The following is a 25,395-nucleotide window of genomic DNA, read 5'->3' as shown; positions in this document are numbered from 1 at the left end:
ATTTCTCTAAAATTAAATAATTAAAATTAAATTAAAATCCACTTATTTAGGTAAGTCGTTCAAATTTTAAAACAAAAATCTCATCTTAATTTGAGAATTGTAATTAAACTCACAAGACATTACGGGATCCTAAACAACTATTGTTTAGCTTGGCATGTTTATCTCATCAATGCCTCAAAACTCTTGTGCTTAGGCGACCTTTATCACATAAAACATTGATCAAATCATCAATTTAAAAAACATGTGAGTTCTATTTCACAAATGGTTAGGTAACCTTTATCCCATAAGCAAATACAAAAATATCTTGACTATTTTTGACAAATCAAATAAATAAGATGACCCGCATATGAACTGCAAAAAAATCCTAAGTGAATTTTAAACGGATTGCATAGATTTGAAGTTTTGTAAATAAGGGTTTTATATATGTTTTACAATTATAGTTTATAAAAACATGGTCTCATGAATATTGTACGCATTGAACTATTCATGTACACTTTTGTAAAATTTATATCACTTGTTATGAGGTTCTTAAAGTGCCAAATACAACTTTATTTTATTTGCCATTAACCACGATCAATTATAAACTAAAATCCGATATTTTAAAGTTTAATTGTAGATCGGTTTTAAAAACCGGTAACAGTTTTAATAAAACTTTATTTTATGCTTAAGACTTGGAGTTTTGGATGAGTTATAAAATCAATATTTTAAATCTCCTTTTAACCATCAAAAGCCTATGACTTCTTGAATTTATAGAATAAACTTATTTTATTTATAAACTCAATTTTATGCATCTTATGATAAAAGTCATATTTTGATAAACCAAAACTTGGGTGATGATACTTATGTTTTAAATCTCATTTAGCATGCATAAAACATAATATCAACATGTTGCATTATCTTTAAAACACCAATATCACATATTAAGTTTCGACGCAAAAAATAATCACTAGTTTTATTATTTACCGTTATAACGCTATAAACCGATTTTAGTATTTTTAATAAAAACTCCTTATTTATTATAAAGACATGGAGTTTATATAAAGTTTAAACATCTTTAAACATTTCAAATATTTTAAAGTTGGGTAATTATAAGTTTTACAATAAAACTATCTTCAACAAAAATTACATTTTAACCGGTAATGGGTAAAACGTTTTTATAAATATCCATTTATAAACATCTTATGTTATATTTTAAATATTTTTTACTCAAACTCAAACTGATATTATCTTATAAAAAATGTTAATGGACATGTAAAATCTATTTTCATATATAAAACATAACATACATTTAACATAAAATAAATATCACAAGCATGAATTATAATGTGTATAAACCAAACCATCTCTAGTAATAATTTTTGTAAGCCATCACAAGAATTATTAAATCTTTCCTAAATGACTTAAGGGATACTTCAAAGATCTTCCAGGTGGTAATTTCTTCATCTTGTTACATTTAAAGTAAATACAACTAGTCTAACTAATTTATTACATCAAATCAACAAATGAAAAATACATATTTATCTATTACATCTTATGAATAAATAAATATCAACAAAACAAAAAGGTCCAAATGGCTTGTTTATGCATAAAAACATATCAAATATTATAACAAACAACTCTTTATTTTTTCCAATGCAACTTTTATATAACCAAAATGCATGAAAAATGGTTATATCTAAAAATAAACAATTTTAACCAAGAAGTTGTCAAAGAAGACAAAATATGGATTTTTCTTAACAAAAAAAAAATTCATGCTTGTTTTCCAAAAACCAAAGATTATCAAACATAAAAAATCATTTTAACATATAAAAGATGGCTCTGATACCACTGTTGGGTTTTGACACGATATAAAAGTTTGTTTTTCAATTGAACTTATATGGTCGAATAAATATCATATACGAAAATTTATTATTTTAAATGTTGAGGTGTATTTTTATTTAATATATTGAAGCTTTTTTAAACAACCATATATTAGAAAAAGACCCTTGCAAGATTTTAGAGAAAGAAAAAACCAATTACAAAATGTCTAATGGTTGTTTGTAACATACTGATTTTAACACCATTATTTTCATTTTTAATCAAGGGAAATCATCAATATTATAAAACAAGTACAAAAAATCCCATGCGGATTTGATACAGTCATCCCAAATCAGAGTATCTAAATGTGGAAAAACCATAAAATCTGCAAGCAGGAGTGTACAGTCAAGCCTTCACCTTTCTGTGATCATCTGAAGTACCTTAAACAAATTTAATCCACAACTGTAAGCACGAATCATAGTGAATTCCCTACATATTGCTCAACAAATAAACAGGTATGGGTTATCGGCAACCTTGTAGATTAACAACACATTTAAGAGGTTATTAACAATCATGGGGATTATCAGCAATCCCGTGGACTCACAGTTGTCCAAGAGATATCAGCAACACAGTTTCACAATTCACATCAATCAATTAGAAAGACCCAGTTCGTCAGCATGCAAACAATATTACACAGGTAATATACTGAGAAGACTCACCTTGCAAATAACAATCAGAACTACAGCAACTCTCACACACACGTAGACAGGAGCAATAGTACACCAAACAATAATAAATACATACCCTTTCAGCCTACATCCTTAAAACCCTAGCTTGACCCAAAAAGTCAACCATGGTCAAAATTCAACCATGGTTAACTTTAGCCAACGGCCATGTTGTCACCACCCATAGTTCATGTCATGACCGGATACGGACAATACAATCGCGAATACTCCATTCTCACGACGTGACATGTTATTCCTCACGTCGTGAGATTCATTCTGGACAACTTTGAGAATTAAGCTTTAAATACTTTAATCCACTCCTTGAGACTTTCCAGAGGTTCTTACCCAACACTAAGCACCAAAAAATCATAGCTTTTTAGTCATGCATGTCGAATGCAGGACTTAGACACTAACTGGGTCAATAAGAAGGAAATGGGATCAAGACTCGTGTTTGGAGTCTAAAACCAACACTAAACCTTAGATCTGAACTTATACAAAAGATAATGTCTCAATGATCCATAAAGTTTCTAACTTTATGGATCCCATGCATGCTACCCAACCCAACCATGAAAAGAGAATCATAAATCTTAGATCTAGCATGCATACGAGATAAATGCAAGACCTTTAGGACTTACAAAGGTCTAAAAACACTGCAAGATGACGAGGTAGGAGCTTGATTGCCAAAAGTATGCACCCAAGGAGTCTTCATCTTCTTCAAAGACATGATCACCACATGAGTGTTGGGCTTTTATTTAAATACTAGTTTCAAAAACATGATTTTTAGCGACGAAAGACTTATAATATTTTGAATAACATAAACAACTTAAACCCACCAATGATCATCTTACAAAGTTTGGAAAGAAAACACACAACCAAATAAGAAGAAGAAGAATAACAAATAACAACCTCTGTAGTTCTTTGGATCCTCTTGGGAGGCTTGGAAGTTGATGAAGAATGATGAACTTTAGAGGCACCAACAAGAAGCCAACTTGATGTACATGCTAGTCTAGAGCTCTTAACTCTTAAGCTTGAATTTCATAACCAATATGAAATTCAAGACAGAATCAAAATCAAGTAAGTTATTCAAGAGATGAACCAGGAGTGAGAGAACATGCATCTTACGGTTTTGTGCACTAGAGAGTGTGAGAGATGAAAGCCTTCACTCTAATGTATATAGCATACACAATATACATGGATCTTTAACCATTAAGCACTTGAATTAAAGGAGTCTAGTATCAAATTCAACATGATAGGTTTAAACAATCAAACACAAGCCATTAACCAACTAGAAAAATCCATACTAACATAACTAAACCATGAGTCCCAACTTCATCTAGCTAATAGAAGCAACTAGATTTAGCTACTCATAGTAACAATCTAACAAGAAATCTTCATAATCAAAAGCATAAAAATGTACCAAACTAAGAATTAAGTATGATCTTCTTCTTCTTCCTTGGTTGAAATTACTAGATTCCTATCTTCTTTTTCTATGAAAACGACTTCTGGAAACTCTTTTCTCTCCAGCCAACCTCTAAAATCCGTTAGCATCAAGACTATTTATAGATTTCGATTTTACCCTCCTCACATTGTGAGAAAAGGATTCTCACGTCGTGAGCTTAGTATTTATCCGTATTTAACACAGATTCTTGCCTCCGGATGTTTATCTTCTAAAATTTTAATACTCACATCGTGAGGCTTGATTCCTCACGTCGTGAGGTAGTCTTTTTGTTGAATTCTTCATCTTTTAAGATTTAAACCTCCAACGTTCCAATCCTTGTTGCCTTTAGTCCTTATTCTTCAAGATGACTTCTTTTGGCTGCAAAATACAATTACATCTTATAAGTACCACTTATCTATGCAAATAACCAAAATATTAATCAAAATGTATTTAAATATTGCCCAAAAATATGTGTAAATATGGCAATATCAAATACCCCACACTTATCTTTTGTTTGCCCTCAAGTAAATCTAATTATTTTTAAGTTAAACTTTCATTACCAGCATCACATAGAACAATCCATTTTGAACTCAACCATTATACCAAGACCTCAATGCGTATATTTGTATCTAAATCTCCTAATAACTTCCCAATCCTAGCTACTCACAATCCTTATGAACCTTCACCCCTTATCTTATATGATACTCATTTCTGCAACCCTCCGAATCAATTCTCATAAATCTTTCTTAACCTATAGGTATTTTTGGTTAAGCTACCCAAGCATACATAATCTAGAAATTACAACTTTTGATACCATAATGGAGCTCTTTGGAATTCTTCACTTCTTTGAATAATTGATATTTGATTTCTTTGAATTCACCATCTTTTTGTTTGATTTTTCGTATCTTCATCTTTTTTTTTTTTTGAATTTCTTCAGAATTTTGATCTTTTGATCTTCATACTTTGATAGCTCCAAAATTCTTACAACTTTTTGGTAATTTATCTCTCTCTCTCTCTCTCTCTCTCTCTCTCTCTCTCTCTCTCTCTCTCTTTCTCTCTTCTTTTTTTAAATATCTCACTTTTTTCACTTAATTCCTACATGCTTAGGCAAGGGAGCTTAACTTAAACCTTTATTAGTTAGAGGTATTAGTCTAAGTTCAATGACTACATAAGCTCTCCTGGATAGATTTCAGGTACAAACTGAAAAACTTATTATGTCATATAAACTACCAGATTACCTTTCATATCTCATGGCTTTTAACTAAAACTTGGAAAGCCACAAATATAATATAACATGTGTTGGCTCAATTAAACATTTGAGCTCGCATTGGGTCATCCCATATAATACTAACAACTTAAGTTTAAATATTATCACTAGATTCAATTTTTGATTATTGTCTCAAACCTATTTTAAATTTTCAAAATTTTAAAATTTTAAAATTTTCTAGCAATTTACTTTTTCGACCCCCTACCCCACACTTATTACATATAATGCCCCCATTGTATGCAAAAAAAATAATATAAAACAATAAAAGGAGAAAAAAGAACAGACTCCCCTGGGTAGTAATGGAGAGATATATTTCTTCACATGTGGAAAATATTGAACATCTTGAATATGGACAATTTGAATATGGAACTTGGATCTTCAGAAGTACGTAAATGTGCCATCAAAATGTAAAATGAGACTTAAATCTTCAATATATGTGATGTAGAAAGTCTTCAAAGTATCAATGTGGGAAAGCATACGCAACATTGCATGGGTGAGGAAAAGAGTAACAACCAAGTTTATGATAGCTCCAATTTTGATAAAAATGGTCCATTAAATGAATTTGTAGTAAACAACGCTTGATTTTGTATAATATCAAAACTCACGACATGGGGTATAAGGCCCACGACGTGACATCGTGTGAATTGCGCTTGGGAATACTACTGAAAAGGGGCTCACGACATGAGATATGGACCCTCACATTGTGAGAACTGGGCCTCACAGAATGTGACTTGTAGAAACTCCTCCCTAAAATTTGGCAAATGTCTTAACTGATTAAGACACTTCTAAATCCATATTTCTCCTTTACTATTCACTAATTTCTAATCTTTTTTCTCTCATGATCAACCCCACACCTATGAAAAATTGTGGGTCTCGATTCTTGACTATAATTAACACGGCTAAAACTTGTATACTCTCTTTTCTCTAACTCTCCCTTTTTGCATGTTTTTCTCTCACAAATTTCTGTAAATAAACAACCAAAAGAAGTGGAAAGAAGAAACATAACAATCATAACTAGGTTTTAGTACATAATCCAAACAAACCAAACTAAAAACAAACACACCAAAAATAAACTAAAACTCAGATAAAATAAAAGGATATAAATTAATCATCATCCTCCTCATTATGTGCTCTGCTCATGCCTGCTCCATGTCCACGTGGCATCCATAACTCCTCCCATGTTGGAATGTAAGTCCAATGAGGTGGTATTCTGGGAGGTCGCACCACATTCATATGTGCAAATAAAGTGTCGAGCACGCGGGTGTTGTAGTTAACTTCTCCACGAAGATTATCCCATTACATACCCACCCGACTTAGAAACGGATTGGTAGGTACCCTACCCTAAAATTGTTGAAGTGGTTGTTGCGATTGTCCCCTCTCTACTTGAGCTCTCAAATTCCTCCTACCTCAAGGTCTTGGCTGTTGTTCGGGATCCTCTTATGGTCGCTCAACATCCTCATCATCACTATGTGGGATACTCCAATGAGTACCCATATTGACCACCACCCGTATGGTCTCTAGATATCCCGTATAAAAATCATTCTCATCCTTGCAAGTAAGAGACCTAGTGATCCCAGGAATGATTATTCCATAAGAACGTGCCAAACGGGTGACAAAATGGCCACCGCATATCGAACTCCCGGGCCGAGAACTAACTGCGTACTCGGCTAAGTATCTAGCAAAAAAGTAGGAAATGTTGCAACATATTCCCGGTTTCAAGATGGTCCATAAAAAGAACAAGTTGATTATGGTGAATTGTAAAGGTGATGAGTCGGTGGATCAAACGATGGATCAAGGACTTTATGTTGCTTTCCGGAGATACACCCGAATTGAAATTTCCCGTAGCAATGCGACTCCAAAATTCATACCCTGACATACCCCCAGAATAATCTCGTGTAGCTTCCCGTAAAAACGCATAAAATACCGGGGTCATCATTTCATGGGCTTCATACAAACCCATTCTCCATGCAAATTCAGCAAGACTACACTCCCTGTATTCCCCTCCTAAACAAAAGACTAAAGCATGAGGGAAATTTGGGTCTTCCACGTTATCTTGTAACACATAACTCCTTATAAACCCTTTCTTGAATTGCAAATAAATTGCTCCATCCTTTGCATGTAAAATTTATCCCATTCCCCACAAAGGTTTTGGTGAGAAACGGGTTCAACCGATCAAGTAATCCCACCTCCCTTAGCTTATTTCAATTAATTGTTAGAGACACAACAAACTCTCGACCATGAAGCCATCCCAATCTATTACTATACCAGTTATACACTTCTCGGAATATGTAGTTCAGGAAGGCATAAAACAGGTGTAGGATGGAAACACCACCTTGTGCTTCTTCAACATTCCTCCTCGGACCCATATTTCTTCAAAAATAGCAAAATAACAAAACCAACAACCGTTAAATATTAATAAGAAAACAAAGCATTTATGTTCTTCAGTTTTCAGGTCGTGAGGGTCAAATTCACGGTGTGAGTTTGGTGCGAAGGCAGTTCGTAATTTGGTCTAAAATCGAATCAACTCTGGGAAAAATAAGTGCAATTTTCACATAGGGTTTTGTCTACTATGAATTCTAAGTACAAATCAGGGACATGCAAGATGGATTTCACACATAATCATAGGTATTTGAAAATCTTGAACGTATTAGCATAAACCCTAACCCCTAATTATAAAATTGGTAAAAATAAAGAATAAAAAACATGAATTGCTTACCTTATGTGAAGATTACGTAAGAGAGAAGGTAGTTTTTAGCCAAAATCGAGTGTGTGTGTGTGTGGGGGGGGGGGGGGGGCAAAGATTCGAGTTCACTTTGTGAGTAATGAAAAGTGGTAATCATATGTTCATCTAATTATTTTCAGTTGTGGTCCCGTGTTTGTGAAGCTCACATCGTGAGTTATGTCTGGGCAAAAAAATTGACGGGCCATTTTAATTGAACACGAAGTGGACCTTGGACCACGACGTGTTTTTGAAGTTTTTCATTAAAAATCCATTTAAAAAAAATCAAATAAAATTACCACTCAACATCTAAGGACCCCACACTTGATTTTTACTATAAAATAGAAGACTAGATGATTAATATCCTTAAATTTACCTAAAAATGCAAAAACTAAAAGAAAATGCAAAACAAAAAGAAAATCGCAAACCAAGCTCGGGTTGCCTCCCGAGAAGTGCTTCTTTTTGTTGGAGTCATGAGTCGGACTCTGTGCCGCCTCACGTTGAAATTTTTGGAGTGTCCATCACCAATTATATTTTCTGCTCCTTCCAACTTCTTTTGTAAACTTGAACTCGTCTAAGAAAGACACTTTTAGAATTTTCTTTCTTAACCTTTGCACCGTTCTCTTCAAGCTTTCTCTTAATTCCTTTTTTTTTTGAGGTTTTGCTCCTTCTTCCTTTTTCAACTCTATTGATTTAACTTCCTCATCCATGGTTAGCGGTTTAAATTCCGAAGTAACTTCATCATCGTCACTAGATACTAGTGTAACGACGTAAATTCCCAAATCAATTTTTTCATTTTAAAAACATCTAACATCACATAAGAGATTTCAAAACTCAATGTATTAAATGTCATCACAATAAAAACACATCCCAGAATATCAAATACATAATACTTTATTAGTGTGTACCGATCATGCCGACGCCTTCCCGCGATCCTCGCTGGTACCTGAAACACATATCACATAACACTGTAAGCATAAATGCTTAGTGAGTTCCGCAAAACACCACATACAACACATAAGCCACTCGAGGCTATAACTTGGTATGACCCTCCAGTCAATGTGTCTCAGCAGGACCCTCCAGTCCCGTAGCTCATTGGACCCTCCAGTCCGATCTAATCGAGGACCCTTTGGCCTCTTGAGTCGTTGGACCTCTGGTCCGATCTATATAACACATAACATACATATAACACAATGCACATAAATCCCAGACATACACATACACATAACACATAAGACCCTCCGATCTGCACATAGGTACCACCCTAGGGAATGTATAGTGAAAAGACTCACCTCAGATAACTCGGATAAATATCGAATCTCGAATACTGATCTAGCCTCTGCCTAATCACATAAAAATTTCATCTAATTAACAACGGCTCTCAAAGGCTAGATTAATCCCCCTTTTAATTCCTTAGAAGGGTAAAATACCATTTTACCCCTTCAAGACCTAAAAGCCCAAATGTTGACCAACCCTAAAAGTCAACGAAAGTCAACTCAATCAACGGTCCAACTTTGACCAGACTCGTCGAGTGCACTCGTGGGACTCGGAGAGTTCATGCACATCTTCTGAATCCTTCTAAGGCCTCACTCGACTCGTCGAGTTAACCTTTCACTCGATGGGTTACTGCTGATTAGGAATCGCAGGGCAACCCGACTCGACTCGTCGAGTTCTCTCATGGACTCGGCGAGTTTCCTCCATGGCAACTCCCAAATGACCTTCTGAGGTTAGATCTATTTCTCTAACTTATAGATCTGACCTTTAAACACTCAAAAGTCACGTAAAGGTCCAATCTTTATGCTTATGCAACACTCATGTGGCTCTATTTGATGATTTAGCTCTTAATATGACAACCAAGGTCCAAAACCCAAAAGGGACCGCATAAAGTTGGATGATTGGGACTCTCTGGACCTCTTAAGGTCCAGATCTAAGGTCTACTTCTCATTGGGACTTCTCATGCTTCTTATTCCAACTCAAGAAAGGGTAAAGAAACCCTTGACTCAATAGACCTACATAATAAAGAAGAAAAGGGTCGAATTGCTACCTCAAAGTGAAGCCTCCTTGCTTGAAAGTCTCAGAACAACAACCTCGTTTGGTCCTTCTTTTCTCTGGAAGGGTGACCGTAAATGAAGGCCATAAGGACTTTTAAGTAGGGTACGGGACCAAGGATTTAGGGTTTCTGCCAATAACACAGACTCGTCGAGTCCACTCATTAATCCGAGTAATTATTCACGATCCTACTTGATGAGTTAGGGCATCAACTCGTTGACTCTCTCCTCATATCTCAAAATAAATAATCAAATGACCATAACTGGGAATCCGGATGTTTCAATTCTCCCCCACTAGAATCGGACTTCGCCCTCGAAGTCGTACTCGAACAACTCCAGATGCTACTCCCGCATCTCCGACCTCATTTCCCAGATCAGCTCGGACCCTCTCCGATGTTGCTACTGGACCTGAACCAGGGGCACCTCCTTGTTCCTTAGAACCGTGATCTTCCTATCCAAGATCGCGATCGTGATACCTTCCATGTATCCACCTAAATATCCTGCATCCACCTAAATATCCTCTAACATAACTACCGCCGTCTGGGATACATGGAAGGTATCATGGAAGGTATCATGAATCTGGCCCAACTCCTCGGATAAATCTAAATGGTATGCTAGCTTGCCCACCCTGGCAATCACTCTGAAAGGACCAATGTATCGGGGCCCCTGCTTGCCCCTTTTCCTGAATCGGATCACTCCTTTCCAAGGAGATACTTTTAGGAGTACGAAATCTCCAACTTGGAACTCGAGCTCGGATCGCCGCCTATCTGCGTAACTCTTCTGGCGGATCTGGGCTGTCAGCAACTTCTGCCTGACCTGCTATATCTGTTCAGTCGTCTTAAAAACTATCTCAATGCTACCTCTCACCCACTGCCCCATCTCGCCCCAATAGATAGGGGTCCTACACCTCCTCCCATACAATAGCTCAAAGGGAGGCATACCAATACTCGAATGATGGTTGTTGTTGTAAGAAAACTCGGCTAAAGGTAGGTATGAATCCCAACTCCCACCGAAGTCCATGACACATGCTCGAAGCATGTCCTTAAGCGTCTATATCGTCCGTTCACTCTGGCCATCCGTCTGGGGGTGGTAAGCAGTACTGAAGTGCAATCTCATACCTAACTCCTCATGGAACATCTTCTAGAACTTGGAAGTGAAACGTACATCGCGGTCTGAAACAATTGAAATTGGCACTCCATGCCACGACACCACCTCTCTCACATATATCTCTGCCAACCTCTCTGCAGAAGAGCTCTCACTGATCGCAAGGAAGTGAACGCTCTTCGTCAACCGGTCCACAATTACCCAAATTGCATCAACACCTCTCGTGGTCCTCGGTAATTTGGTGATGAAATCCAGAGATATCTGTTCCCACTTCTACTGGGGAACCTCTAGTGGTTGCAACTTGCCATGAGGACGCTGGTGCTCGGTTTTAACCCGACGACAGGTCAATCACCTCTCCACTACCCACACAACATCCCTCTTCATACAGGGCTACCAGTAATCTCTTTTTAGGTCCAAATACATATTAGTGGCCTCGGGATGGATCGAGAATCTCGACCTGTGCACCTCTTCCATCAGTATGCTACATGCCCTGCCCATAAACAACACCTGAATTTGACCATGAAAGGTCATAAGCCCTCTGCTATCAGTAACAAACTTGGATACCTACCTAATCACCCGTTTTCTCTTGCGGTTCTCCGGTCTCACCGCCTCTACCTGGGCCTCTCTGATGGTATCCAATACCGGAGTCATCATCGTCGTCCTCATGCATATATCTCGAATTGGGGCACTCTCCATCTTGCGGCTCAAAGCATCGGCTACCACGTTAGCCTTGCCCGGGTGGTACATGATCTCACAATCATAATCCTTTACCACATCCAACCATCTCCTCTGGCGCATGTTCAGATTGGGATGATCCATCAGGTACTTCAAGCTCTTGTGTTCTGTGTATATGGTACACCGAACCCTATACAAATAATGGCGACATATCTTGAGGGCGAACACTACTGCCCCCAACTCCAAATCATGGGTGGGATACCTCGTTTCATGAGGCTTCAGCTACCTCGATGTGTATGCTAACACATGCCCTCTCTGCATGAGCACCGCTCCCAACCCTGATATAGATGCGTCACAGTATACCACAAAATCCTTCATTACCTCTGGAAGGGCTAACATCGGTGCTTCGCATAATCTCTGGCAAAGAGTCTCAAACGAGCTTTGCTGCTTGGGACCCCAAGTAAAAGCAACACCCTTCCAGGTTAATCTGGTGAGGGGAACGACAATCTTGGAGAAATCCCTAACAAATCTCCGGTAATAGCCGGCCAATCCTAGAAAACTCCTGATCTCGGTGGGGGATCTCGGCACCTCCCAACTCATAACCTCCTCAATCTTGGCCGGATCGACCAATATCCCATTCTAATTAACGAGGTGTCCCAAGAACTGCACCTCCCGTAACCAGAAATCACACTTGGAGAATTTGGCATAAAGCCTCTCCGATCTCAACACTCCAAGGATCTCTCTCAAATGCTCCTCATGCTGCTCTCTGGATCTCGAATACACTAGAATGTCGTCGATGAACACAGTCACCGAACAATCCAACATCGGCATGCACACCCGGTTCATGAGATCCATGAACGTTGCGGGTGCATTGGTGAGCCCAAAAGGCATCACCACGAACTCTTAATGCCCATAATGAGTCCTGAACACCGTCTTCGGAATATCCTCATCCCGTACCCTCATCTGATGATAACCCGACCTCAAGTCAATCTTGGAGAACCAAGATGCACCCTGCAACTGATCGAACAGATCATCGATCCTTAGTAGTAGATAATGATTCTTGACCGTCAACTTGTTCAACTCCTGGTAATCAATGCACATCTTGTGTGAACCATCCTTTTTCTTGACAAAAATGATCGACGCTCCCCACGGTGAGCTACTCGGTCGATTGAATCTCTTCCCCAGCAACTCCTGAAGCTGTGAGGATAACTCCTGCATCTCTGGTGGCGCAAGGCGATAGGGTTCCTTGGAAATAGGCGCTACTCCTGGAACCAAATCAATATGAAACTCCACCTGCCTCTTCGGAGGCACACTCGGCAACTCCTCGGGGAAAACATCTTGGAACTCACGCACTATCGGGACCTCATCAACTGAACTCGGCCTCTCGGCGACAACTCGTGTATCCATCACGTAGGCTACAAACCCTCTGCATCCATGCTGTGGACTCTGCCTTGCTCTGGCAATCGAGAAAACGCTGACCCAGATCGGGTACCCTCTCCATACACCATAATTACTCCTCCACTAGGGTCTCGTATGGTCACCAACTGACGCTCACAATCGAAAACAGCTCCGAATCGACTCAACCAGTCCACGCCCATGATGACACAGACATCCCCCATCGCAATCGGTACCAGATCTATCAGGAACTCAACACCGAAAATCTCGAGCACACATCCTAGAATCACATCGGTAACAAAAATTGCTCGCTCGTCAGCTATAGAAATTCGCAGAGGTCGACTCAACGCCTCTCATTAGATTCTGATGTGCTGACTGAACGCTAATGACACAAAATATCGACTCGCACCCAAGTCAAATAACACCAAAGCAGGTACAAAATTCACAAGAAAAGTACCTAATCATACCACAATATAAGCACAAAATCTCAAACTCAGCAATAGAAGATAAAAGGGTACATACCAGCCATGACGTCGGGCACTGCGCGGACCTCCTCTGCTGTCAACTGGAAGGCTCTCTCAAGAGCCTTCGGTGCCTCGGCCTTCGCTGGCCGGACCTCAGTAGCTCTATAAGTACGTGTAAATCCTTGTGTTGATCCCTAAAGTAGTGCACTCGGCCTTACGATGGCCGGTCTGATTGCTGTGAAAACAAACTGCAAACCCCTTGGGGCAATCCCTTGCGAAATACCCCTCCTTTCCACACTTGTATCACACCCCTGCTCTACATACTCCCTCATGGATCTTGCTACATTTCCCACAAGTGCGGTCCTTCTGACCCCCAGATCTCGCGTCAGCAGGCTTTGCCCGCTTGGCTGCCAGCTGAGACTGCACTGGTCGCCTGTCCCTCCTCTGAGACTCAGCCTCCTCCCTGGCCTGAGTCTCTAGCTCAATCTCCCTCTTCAGGGCATTTGCTTGGAGCTCAGAAAATGTCCGGTATGTTGAGTTTTCCACGAACTCCCGAATGTCCCTCCTCAGTATGCTCATATATCGGCTCATACGTGCCTGCTCAGTAGACACGTGGTCAGGGAAAAACAATGCCCTTTCATGAAACATCCGTGTAATCACAGTCACGGACTCCGTCCCCTGATTGAGGGACAAGAACTCATGGGCTAAATGTTCCCTCTCCATATGGGGAACATACTCATCTCGGAACATGGTGGTGAACCTCTCTCAGGTCACCACTATAATCTCTGTAGGAGTGAAGTCAGCTGTCACAAACTTCCACCAATCCTTCGCTCCCAAGCGAAGCTGGTTCAGTGCGAAATGTACCCTTAGATGCTCTGGAAATGAACAGGTGTAGAAGCATCCCTCAATGTCAGAGATCCACCTTATCGCTGCTATCAGATCCTGAGTCCCATCAAACTCTGGTGGCATCGTGTTGTTGAACTCCCAATATAGCAACGAGTCACCCCCTGCAGCCTAGCAGGGGTGACGGATGCGGTGGCCGCAGCAACAGCAACATCAGTAAGAGAAGCGTAACGCTCATCAAAGGTCTCAATTAGCATGGTCTGGATAGACCCAAACATATCTGGTATGTTAGCTCAAATGGTCGCAGCCACCTCCTCATGAATCATCCTACGAATCTCCTCATCACTGGCACCGCTTCTCTCTGGAGTGTGGCGCGTACTCACCACGATGTCTCTGAAACACAACATAAAAGAAATCAGAGACTCGCTCGAGTATTCTCGCACCCGATCAATCAACCCTACTTGTTCCTTAGTACCCTAAGGATTCTTAATTGGACTGCCCACTGATCCGGTGTTTCCAGTAGTACGAGCCCTATACTACCTTCCACAATGCATCAACATTCACTCCAAATCCTCCTCCTAGGATCCAGATCACAAGTATCCTATATCTCTCTACCCACAGGCTACCCTCCAGTAGACCACTCGTAAGTTCCTCACTGATACCTACTCACTCTTGAAGAACTCATAGTAGCAGTACTCTCCTAGGCTAAGGCATCACAAAACAGCCCACTCTAGTCCTAGATATGAATACCTAGCCTACTCTAGCATGCATAGAATATCACATAATATATCATAACACATAAGGTAAGGGTATTCTGGGAAATCACCGTTCGGGCGTTGGATGATCGTACACACTGCTCCGTTATGTTTTTTTCAAAATATTTTACTTTCTTAGAAAAATTGTTTCTTTTATGAAAAACTTTCTCAAATCCTCAATTTTAGTTCAGATTACCCCGAAGGTGCATCTGAATCACTCAAACCAAGGCTCTAATACCAACTTGTAACGACGTAAATTCCCAAAACAATTTTTTCATTTTTAAAACATCTCACATCACATAAGAGATTTCAAAACTCAATGTATTAAACGACATCAAAATAAAAAACAAATCCTAGAATCTCAAATACATAATACTCCATTAGTGTGCACAGATCATGCCGACGCCTTCCTGCGATCCTCGCTATACCTGAAACACATATCACATAACACGGTAACCATAAATGCTTAGTAAGTTCCCCAAAACACCACATACATCACATAAGCCACTCAAGGCTATAATTCAGTATGACCCTCTAGTCCATATGTCTCAGTGGGACCCTCCAGTCCCGTAGCTCGTTAGACCCTCCGGTTCGGTCTAGCTCGTTGGATCCACCAGTCCGGTCTGATCGAGGGCCCTCTGGCCTCATGAGTCATTGGACCCTCTGGTCCGGTCTATATAACACATGACATACATATAGCACAATGCACATAAATCTCAGAGATACACATACACATAACACATAAGACCCTCCAGTTTGCACATAGGTACCACTCTAGGTAATGTATAGTGAGAACACTCCCCTCGGATAACTCGGATAAATATCGAATCTCGAATACTGATCTAGCCTCCGCCTAATCACATAAAAATTTCATCTAATTAACAACAGCTCTCAAAGGCTAGATTAATCCCCCTTTTAATTCCTTAGAAGGGTAAAAGACCATTTTACCCCTTCAAGACCCACAAGCCCAAATGTTGACCAACCCTAAAAGTCAACGTAAGTCAACTCAGTTAACGGTCCAACTTTGACCAGACTCGTCGAGTGCACTCGTGGGACTCGAAGAGTTCATGCACATCTTCTAAATCCTTTTAAGGCCTCACTCGACTCGTTGAGTTAACCTTTCACTCGACGGGTTACTGTTGATTACGAATCGTGGGGCAACCCGACTCGACTCGTCGAGTTCTCTCATGGACTCAGCGAGTTTCCTCCATGGCAACTCCCAAATGACCTTTTGAGGTCAGATCTGTTTCTCTAACTTATAAATCTGACCTTTAAACACTCAAAAGTCACGTAAAGGTCCAATCTTTATGCTCATGCAACACTCATATGGCTCTATTTGATGATTTAGCTCTTAATATGACAACCAAGGTACAAAACCCAAAAGGGACCGTATAAAGCTGGATGATTGGGACTCTCTGGACCTCTCAAGGTCCGGATCTAAGGTCTATTTCTCATTGAGACTTCTCATGCTTCTTATTCCAACTCAAGAAAGGGTAAAGAAACCCTTGACTCAATAGACCTACATAATAAAGAAGAAAAGGGTCGAATTGCTACCTCAAAGTGAAGCCTCCTTGCTTGAAAGTCTTAGAACAATAACCTCCTTTGGTCCTTTTTGCTAGATCACTTCTCCTCCTTAGCAAAATCACAACAAAATGGATCAAGATGGCTCTCTCTCACTTCACACGCTCAAATGTGCTAGGGTTCTTTTCTCTGGAAGGGTAGTCGTAAATGAAGGCCATAAGGAACTTTAAATAGGGAACATGCCTAAGGATTTAGGGTTTCTGCCAATAGCACGGACTCGTCGAGTCCATTCACTGACTCATCGAGTCCACTCATTAATCTGAGTCATCATTCAAGATCCTACTCGACGAGTTAGGGCATCAAATCGTCGAGTCACTCCTCATATCTCAAAATAAATAATCAAATGACCATACCTGGGAATCCGGATGTTACAACTAGATTGTCTTAACTTTCCTTACTCACCCAAGATGTCGGAGCTTTATATGCAATCACTGCTATAACCATAGGAATCGATGTGCGTGGCATTGTACGTGTCACATGTTGAATCTTATCTTCCATTAACTTCTCCAACTCTTCAAGCTTATTTCCTTCTCCTATGTTGAAGACTTCATCTTGAGCATCACCATTTTGAAACCCATCTTTGTGACATCCCCTTTTTTCACGGCCAGAAAACACCGATTTGTTTATGCTTTGTTTTATAAATCAGAGTAATCTTTTAAAGAATACAGTTGGAGAATTTGTTCCCAAACAAGATATGATAAAACTTTATCAAAACATTTCTCAAAGATAATGTACTTTTCATTAAATAATAAAATCTCGGAATGTCATGTTTCGATATAGACCAAAAGCATAAGTAGTATAAAATAGACCTTACAATAGTTATTTATAACTACTGATCTATAATCCAAAATCTCTCGTCAAGTCCACCAACTTATACTTGCCATTACCAGTAATGCAAAGAAAACTGAATGGGTCAGGCTTGGGAGCCTGGTGAGAATATAGGGTTTTCAACCCACAATAATAAAATTATTATATTTAATCATTAAACAATCAACCCAATTACCCATCCCCATTATCTTCTTTATTTCTTAAGGTTTTACCCTAAGAATCAACTATCATTCCTTCATTCATTCCTAAGGATTGACCTAAGGAATTGGCACAAAGTCCATTGTTGCCCGAGGTTCATCTACACAGTATTAAGTCCATAGCTACCAAGGTTTATCTACACAGTACTAAATCCATAGCTACCAAGGTTCATCTACACAGTACTAAATCCATAGCTACCAAGGTTCATCTACACAATACTAAATCCATAGCTACCAAGGTTCATCTACACAGTACTAAATCCATAGCTACCATTGTATTTATATAAGGCATTAAATCTATAGCTGCCAGGGTTTTTAGAGTACACCGGTGAACACATCGTTCGTAACACCTACACGTTATGAACCTGCCAGCATTCCACTGGACTGTTTAAAATCGTCCGTGGTTGTCACTCATTTTCACCTGTCACCCTCATCTCATGATCTATATCATCTTACGTCTCATCCTCAAACTCATCTTTCATCACACACCAACTATTTCATCTACCCATGCTCTACCCAACATATTTGTAGATATAAATTACATATATAGTTTAAATCATATACAAACCTATATAAAACATTCATCCAACATCCATCTCAAATAAAAAAACAATATATAAACATATAACATGTATTTCATAGCAAATACTTCATATCTATGTGTTAGAAGAAAGTAACTACACACTCACACATAACATAGATGTAATATATTCAACCGATACTTGTATTAAAATCTTGTTTATGAAAGTGACTATACACTCACACATAACATAGATGTAATACATTCAACCGATACTTGTATTAAAATCGTTTTTATGAAAGGGACTATAGACTCACTTGTTTAGACGATGCTTGGACAACACTACGGCTCTTCGAGTAGCAATTCTCCGGTGAAACCGGGATATCTTCACACACTGGGCTTCTCGCGGGCAGAGCTTCGACTTGGAAACTCTTTTCTTTTCGGGATCTTCGGACTTCAGGACTTGCTTCGGGTCTCGGGATGATATCGGGGCTTCGGGGGTATTTCTTTGCATGTAAATCAATGTAATACGGGTGAGAGAAAAGAGATTTGGCAACCACAAACGACTGCCCCTTCAAATCTATTTATAGGGCTGTTTTCTCGATTTTGACGTTGTGAACAGTGTTCCCACATTGTGGGCATAAACGTCATTGCATGTATCATCTTCCACTTGCTATGTCAGGCTCCAGAAGACGTCAGAAGCCAGTCCATGTCGTGAACACTGTTTTCACGTCGTGGTGTCTGACAGTTTTGGGGTTTCGTGCCTCGAACTTCAGAAATTCATAACTTCCGCATACGAAGTCCGTTTTCAAGTTTTTTATATCGACGCGTAGGTCAAAACAAGATCTACAACTTTCATTTAGACTTCATCGGCTAGTTTTGACTTTATTTTTATTATATATTTTTTATATTATTTTTAGTAGGCCGAGACAGGAAAACTCTGTTAGGAAATCATAACTCCTTCGTATGACGTCCGTTTTCATCTGTCTTTTAACCGTTGGACTACTATCGACGAGATCTTCAATTCTCGTTTAGATTGTTTCGGCTAAATATCGCTCAATCTCATATTCGAACTTCGGGTTGTACACTGCTAAGCCGAAACTTCGAAACATCATAACTTCCTCATACGGAGTCAGATTTGGGCGTTCTTTTCATGCATGCTCTCGGTTTAACGTATTCTAAGACTTTTGATAGATCGCAAAATCCAAATATCACTCTATCGTAAATTCACTATTTACATCGCGCTATGTCGTGTCGGTTCTGTCGCAAAACTTCGACAGGTCATAACTTCTTCATTATAACTCGGATTTCGGCGTTCTTTATATGTACAAAATCCTTGTAACATATACTATGACTTAGTTAAGATTACTCCTTCTAAATAATCTTCCATCAAAAAAGTCATTTTTGAGACTTATCGTCTCTAAATTGACTAGCCCTGATCTACGGGCATTACAGTCTTCAACTCCAAAAGTAACTTCATCATCTCCCTCTCTTAAAGTAAGTTTGGATTTGCGAATATCGACCAAGGATTGAGCAGTATTTAATAAAGGGCGATCAAGAATGATTAGGACATTAACATATTCCTTCATATCCAAAACAACAAAGTTAATTGGAAAAACAAATTTCCTAATTTTCACTCAAATATCCTCCACAATGCCCCTTGGATGTGTCACTGAACGGTTAGCCATGTGAATTGTCATTCTTGTACCCTTCAAATCCGAAAGATTTAGTTTTTGATAGAATGAAAAAGACATTAGATTTATGCTAGCTCCAGAAGCGGCTAAAGCATAAGTCTTTGTATTATTTCCAAATTCACACGGAAGCGTGAGGCGTCCAAAATCTCCCATTTTCTTTGGTAACTTTCCCAATATTACTTTAGAACTTTTCTCACTAAGGATCACCTTGCTATTCTTTTCTAATTGTTGGCGAGTGTCAAGCAGAGCTTGCAAGAACTTAGCATATTCAGGAACTTTAGACAATAATTCAATGAAAGGGGTGTTGATTGAAATACCCTTCACTTGCTTCATAAACTTCAAGTGTTCCTGCTCCAGTGGATGAATATGAGCTCGAGACGGAAATGGTAACGGAGGACGATAAGCTTGAACATTACTAAAATTTTTCTGATCAGACCCTGCCCACATCGTGAGGTTTGAATGCTCACGTCGTGAGTTTGATATTTCAGCAACATTTTTTTCTTCAACTTTAGACTTCTTCGGCTTTGTTCTGGACGAGTGTGCATCGACTTCAAGTGCTTCAAGGAACTCAGAGATGGTATCCTCTTCGGTTTCTATTACCATAACATGTGGTTGAGGCTTTTTCTCGGGAATTTTTGGAGATAATTTTTCATGTACCAAAGTAGTTAAATGACGTAGTTGAGCTTTGATATTTTGAATCGATGCTTCGTGATTCCTTAATAAGGATTGCTGATCCTTCATGAGAATTTGGTGTTCCATTATCACTGCATCGGTCTCACCGTGTCTTTTCTCCGAAGCCTCCAGTAGCGGTTGTTATTTTTGGTAGAATCCTCGGCCATTCTGCCTATATTTTTCTTCTTTTTGCTTCTTATATTCTTCATATGGTAACCACTCCTTCTTTGGTTTCCTCCAATCTTCATCATACTTATCTCCACACGAGTAAAACACTTAAGCCTTCTTATTTCCATTATCATCCAAGTGGCACTCTTTTGTCAAGTGTGGACCATTGCATCTTTCACAACCGACTCTAATAGCATGAATTGATTGGTCCATTTTTGTCATCCTTTGGTCCATCGGATTTAGCATAGCTAAAACAGCAGCCATGTCTTCAGAAGTCCCACTACCTATTCCTTTTGCCACATCATGTCTAGGATATGGTACTCACGAGAATGCTAGGAAAACTTTTCAATTAACTCTTTGATTTCAGCCAGATTTTTCTTAGTTAAGGTTCCTTGAGAATCAAGGAGTTGTCTTGTCATGGCATTATCCCCATCATAAAATATAGACACTTCTTGTTGCTCATTCAAGTCATTTTGGGGGCAATTCCTTATCAACCCATTGTAGCGTTCCCATGCTTCATAAAGTGACTCCCCCAGTTGTTGCTCGAAATTTGCTATAGCTTTCTTGAGTTTAGTAACCTTTGAAGGTGGGAAAAAGTGTTCCAAAAATTGCTCGTGCATCTATGCCCAAGTAGTAATTGCATCGGGTGGAAGTGCGTTTAGCCAATCCTTAGCGGCTCCCTTGAAAGTAACGGGAAGCATTCTCAAAAGCACCATCTCTCTTGGAACATTAGGGAAGTTAAAGTAATCTGCTATATCGTTTAATACACCAAGGTGTTTATATGCATCCTCATGGTCTTTCCCGGAAAACGGTACTTTAAGTGCGGACAAAATGTGTCCCTTCAGCTCAAATGTAGTTGCAGCTGGAATCACGGGCTGCACAAGACCTGGACCGGTGTCCTCTCGGATTCTCTTCTTATATGCCTCCATGGACATATCAGCAATGTTTTCCATCACGTTTATTGGCTTGTCTTCGGGTTCAATATGTTCTAACTTGAATTTAGGTTCGGTCTCGTAATCAGAATCTTTTGAATTAGGATTTTCCTCAAAGCTTTCAATCTTGTTTTCGTCTTTCTTTTGATTGCTCGACTCTCCCATGTTCTTCCCTTTCTTTTTCCCAAAAACTAATTTAAGATCCTTGAAAGGCGACTTCTTTGGTGGTTGGTTTTCTCCTACATTCTTATCCGTCATTTTGTGAAGGGATGACTCTAGATCTTCAAGTGGTGGTATCAAAGGTGTGTTATACCCATGGGTCATGAACTACTGCAACAAAAGCAAAAATTAAAATGTAAAAATGAACAAAAACTACTTAAGACTACCTACAGACTGTCCACCATGACGTGGTATAGGGCACCACGTGATGTTGTCGCAACTAAACTAAACAGAAACGAAAAACAAAATAAAACGTAACTTACTAAGCTCGTATCGTGAGTTCAGTTCTAAAATGAAAACTAAGGCAAACACTTAACTTTTTGTAGGTTTTACCCCACAAAAAGGATTGATTAACCTAAAGCAAATAAATTAACAATCAAATAAGCCGTTCCCCGGCAACGGCAACAAAAACTCGATGTTTTCTAATAGCTACACCTAATTTTACCTCCTATCCTACTAGCTATCCGATCCAGGGCAGTGTACCATTTCACAAATAGTATAGCACAAACCGTCGAGTATCGATCTCAGGGAATGAAATGAATTGCTTAAGCTACTTACTATTAAATTAACCTAAAATTCTAAGCAAAAGTAAAATGGTTTTTTTTATCTAATTTTGCAAGTTTAGACAAACTTAAATTCTTAACAACTATTCAATCAATATTCAAAACACTTATGTTAATTCAAATCCACTTTCCCTCAATGGTTAGCTATTTATTATGGATAATTCTTGTTGGTTACCAATTAATATATTATTAGCAATTTGAGTCCAAATTTACCAATGTTGAATTAATTCATGTAAAGTTATGCATGGTCATACATAATTTAACACATAATCAATTATTAAACAGGATTGGAGCTATGTAAGATTGAGTTAACAAACACAATTACATTTACAATATGTGTTCTCTAGCACATCCAAATTCAAATACTTTAATTACTTATCTAAGATTGGTTCGATCTTAGATCTAATAATCTAATAGTCACTAAACTACATAGAATATGAATTAAAACTAGATAGGTATAACCTGTGATCGACACCCTACTTACCTAAGCTATTATGATTTTTTTTTTTTTGAGTTGTATCAACCACCTCTTCCATTCCCATCCTATGCCAAGGAAAATTTGATAAATCAAGGAAACACAATGTTCATGGAGCATAACGAACTTAAAGAGCAATTGGAAAAAGAAGAAAAGCCTTCGAAACCTCTAATGTCAACACCAATGATTTTTGAGGTGTTTGCTTTTACAAGACCACCAAATCCAGTAACAGAGTTGATTGAAGAAAAAGAAGAAGAGAGTGATGAGTCCAATTTTGATAAGAAAAACCTAGAAAGAGACAAGAAAAAAGCTAAAGACACAAGAATGAGGAAAGAACCCAAGCGAAAGCACAAAGAAGATGTTAACTCAACAATGCAAGAAAGCTCAAGAAAGGCATTCAATGGATGGGTTGCCTACAAGAAAATAAGGCTCGAGATGATGGAGAACGGGGAGGTTACAGTTCCACCTGATGCAACGTAGATTGGGAAGGAGTCTGGCTTACGACTCGTTTAAAAAGAAGCGTTTGTAAGGAGGCAACCAGATGTTTTTAGAGTTTGCATTTTCTTTTCTTTTTTATTTAGTTTTAGTTTTAGTTTTATTTTTCTTTTTAGTTTTATTTTACCTTAACCGAATGAAGATGTGTTGCTCTAGTTCTTGATCTTATTTTGTAGTGTTGAGCGAAAGTGAAGCAGTGAATGAGCTTAATTTGAAGAAGTTGTGCGATTTTTGAAGTTCATAATTGAAGAACACGTTTTTGAAATAAAGCAATCTAGTATCAAATTCAACATGCTAGGTTTAAACAATCAAACATAAGCCATTAACCAAATAGAAAAATCCATACTAACATAACCCATGAGTTCTAGCTTCATTTAGCTAACATAAGCAGGTAGATTTAGCTACTCATAGTAACAATCAAACAAGCAATCCTCATAATCAAAAGCATAATAATGTACCAAACTAAGAATTAAGTATGATCTTCTTCTTCTTCCTTGGTTGAAATTACTAGATTCCTATCTTCTTTTTCAATGAAAAACGACTTCTGGAAACTATTTTCTCTAGCCAACCTCTAAAATCCATAAGCATCAAAACTATTTATAGATTTCGATTTTAACCTCCTCATGTCGTGAGAAAAAGATTCTCACATCGTGAGCTTAGTATTTATCCGTATTGAACACGGATTCTTGCCTCCGGATGTTTATCTTCTAAAACTTTAATACTCACTTCGTGAGGCTTGATTCCTCACGTCATGAGGTCGTCTTTTTGCTGAATTCTTCATCTTTTAAGCTTTAAACCTCCAAAGTTCCAATCCTTGTCGCCTTTAGTCCTTATTCTTCAAGATGAATTCTTTTAGCTGCAAAATACAATTACATCTTATAAGTATCACTTATCTATGAAAATAACCAAAATATTAATCAAAATGTATTCAAATATTGCCTAAAAATATGTATAAATATGGCAATATCAGCACCCATGCTTCTACTAGATAGAATGAATCCCATGCTTGTATGGTATAGACTTTACTTTTGATTATTTAAATTTGAAAGCCATGCCTGGACTAACCTAGTTAGTTTTGGCCATATCTTCCTAAAAGAAGAGATAACTTTTACATTTTATAAACAAAGTTTATAAAATATAGACTTTAATTTTTTTGTAAAAGACAAAACAATTTATCTAGTCCAAAATGTTGTTCATGACTTAATAATTCATACCATATGAATTATGTAATATTATTTGCTAATGAAAATTATTATTTTCTAGAAATATATAATTTCCAATTAATTATAAGAGTTTATTGAATATTTGTTAAGATTAATTTCTAATAAATAATAAATTATATCAAGTTATTGTTAGTGTGACCCATTAGTATCCTATGTTAATTAGCAATATCACTTTAATATGATTCTTGAGCATACTAGATCTTTCAATGAGCTCTTCAATGTCACCAATGGAGGCTAAAAATGATTTGGGCAGGAAGGGGGTGATGGAGGATGAGGGTGTGCAAACCCTAGCCTCCTACTTCCCTTAAATAGGGAGCAAAACACAATATTAGGGTTAGCCTGATCTCACGACGTGAACATATATGTGTCAGGTCATGAGCCTAAAAAATGGTCATGCGTTTCAGTCGAATGTCACGTCGTGAGACCTTATCTCTCACGACGTGACCCTCCTTGATTTGGGGTTTATCATTTTTATTTAATTCAAAATATTGATAGATCGAGTACTTGCATTTGGATGTTACATTGTTGTAACCAACAAACCCAATTTACAAAACATTTACTATTTCTATCACAAAACCATAAGAAAAAAAAATTCATT

The 25,395-nt window shown here is 38.3% G+C and overlaps 1 non-coding gene across 1 annotated transcript; it reads left to right on the top strand.

The window, feature by feature from the left end:
• The first annotated feature begins 21,355 nt into the window (after nt 1-21,355).
• Nucleotides 21,356-21,462, top strand: LOC145019076 (small nucleolar RNA R71). The gene has a single exon (XR_013667396.1). It is a non-coding gene; the product is annotated as a small nucleolar RNA R71 (small nucleolar RNA).
• The last annotated feature ends 3,933 nt before the right edge of the window (nt 21,463-25,395 follow it).

This window comes from Lactuca saligna, chromosome 9 (assembly GCF_052625555.1).
Source record: "Lactuca saligna cultivar CGN05327 chromosome 9, ASM5262555v1, whole genome shotgun sequence".
In the NCBI taxonomy this organism is placed as follows: domain Eukaryota; kingdom Viridiplantae; phylum Streptophyta; class Magnoliopsida; order Asterales; family Asteraceae; genus Lactuca; species Lactuca saligna.
This window is presented reverse-complemented; position numbering and strand designations above follow the sequence as displayed.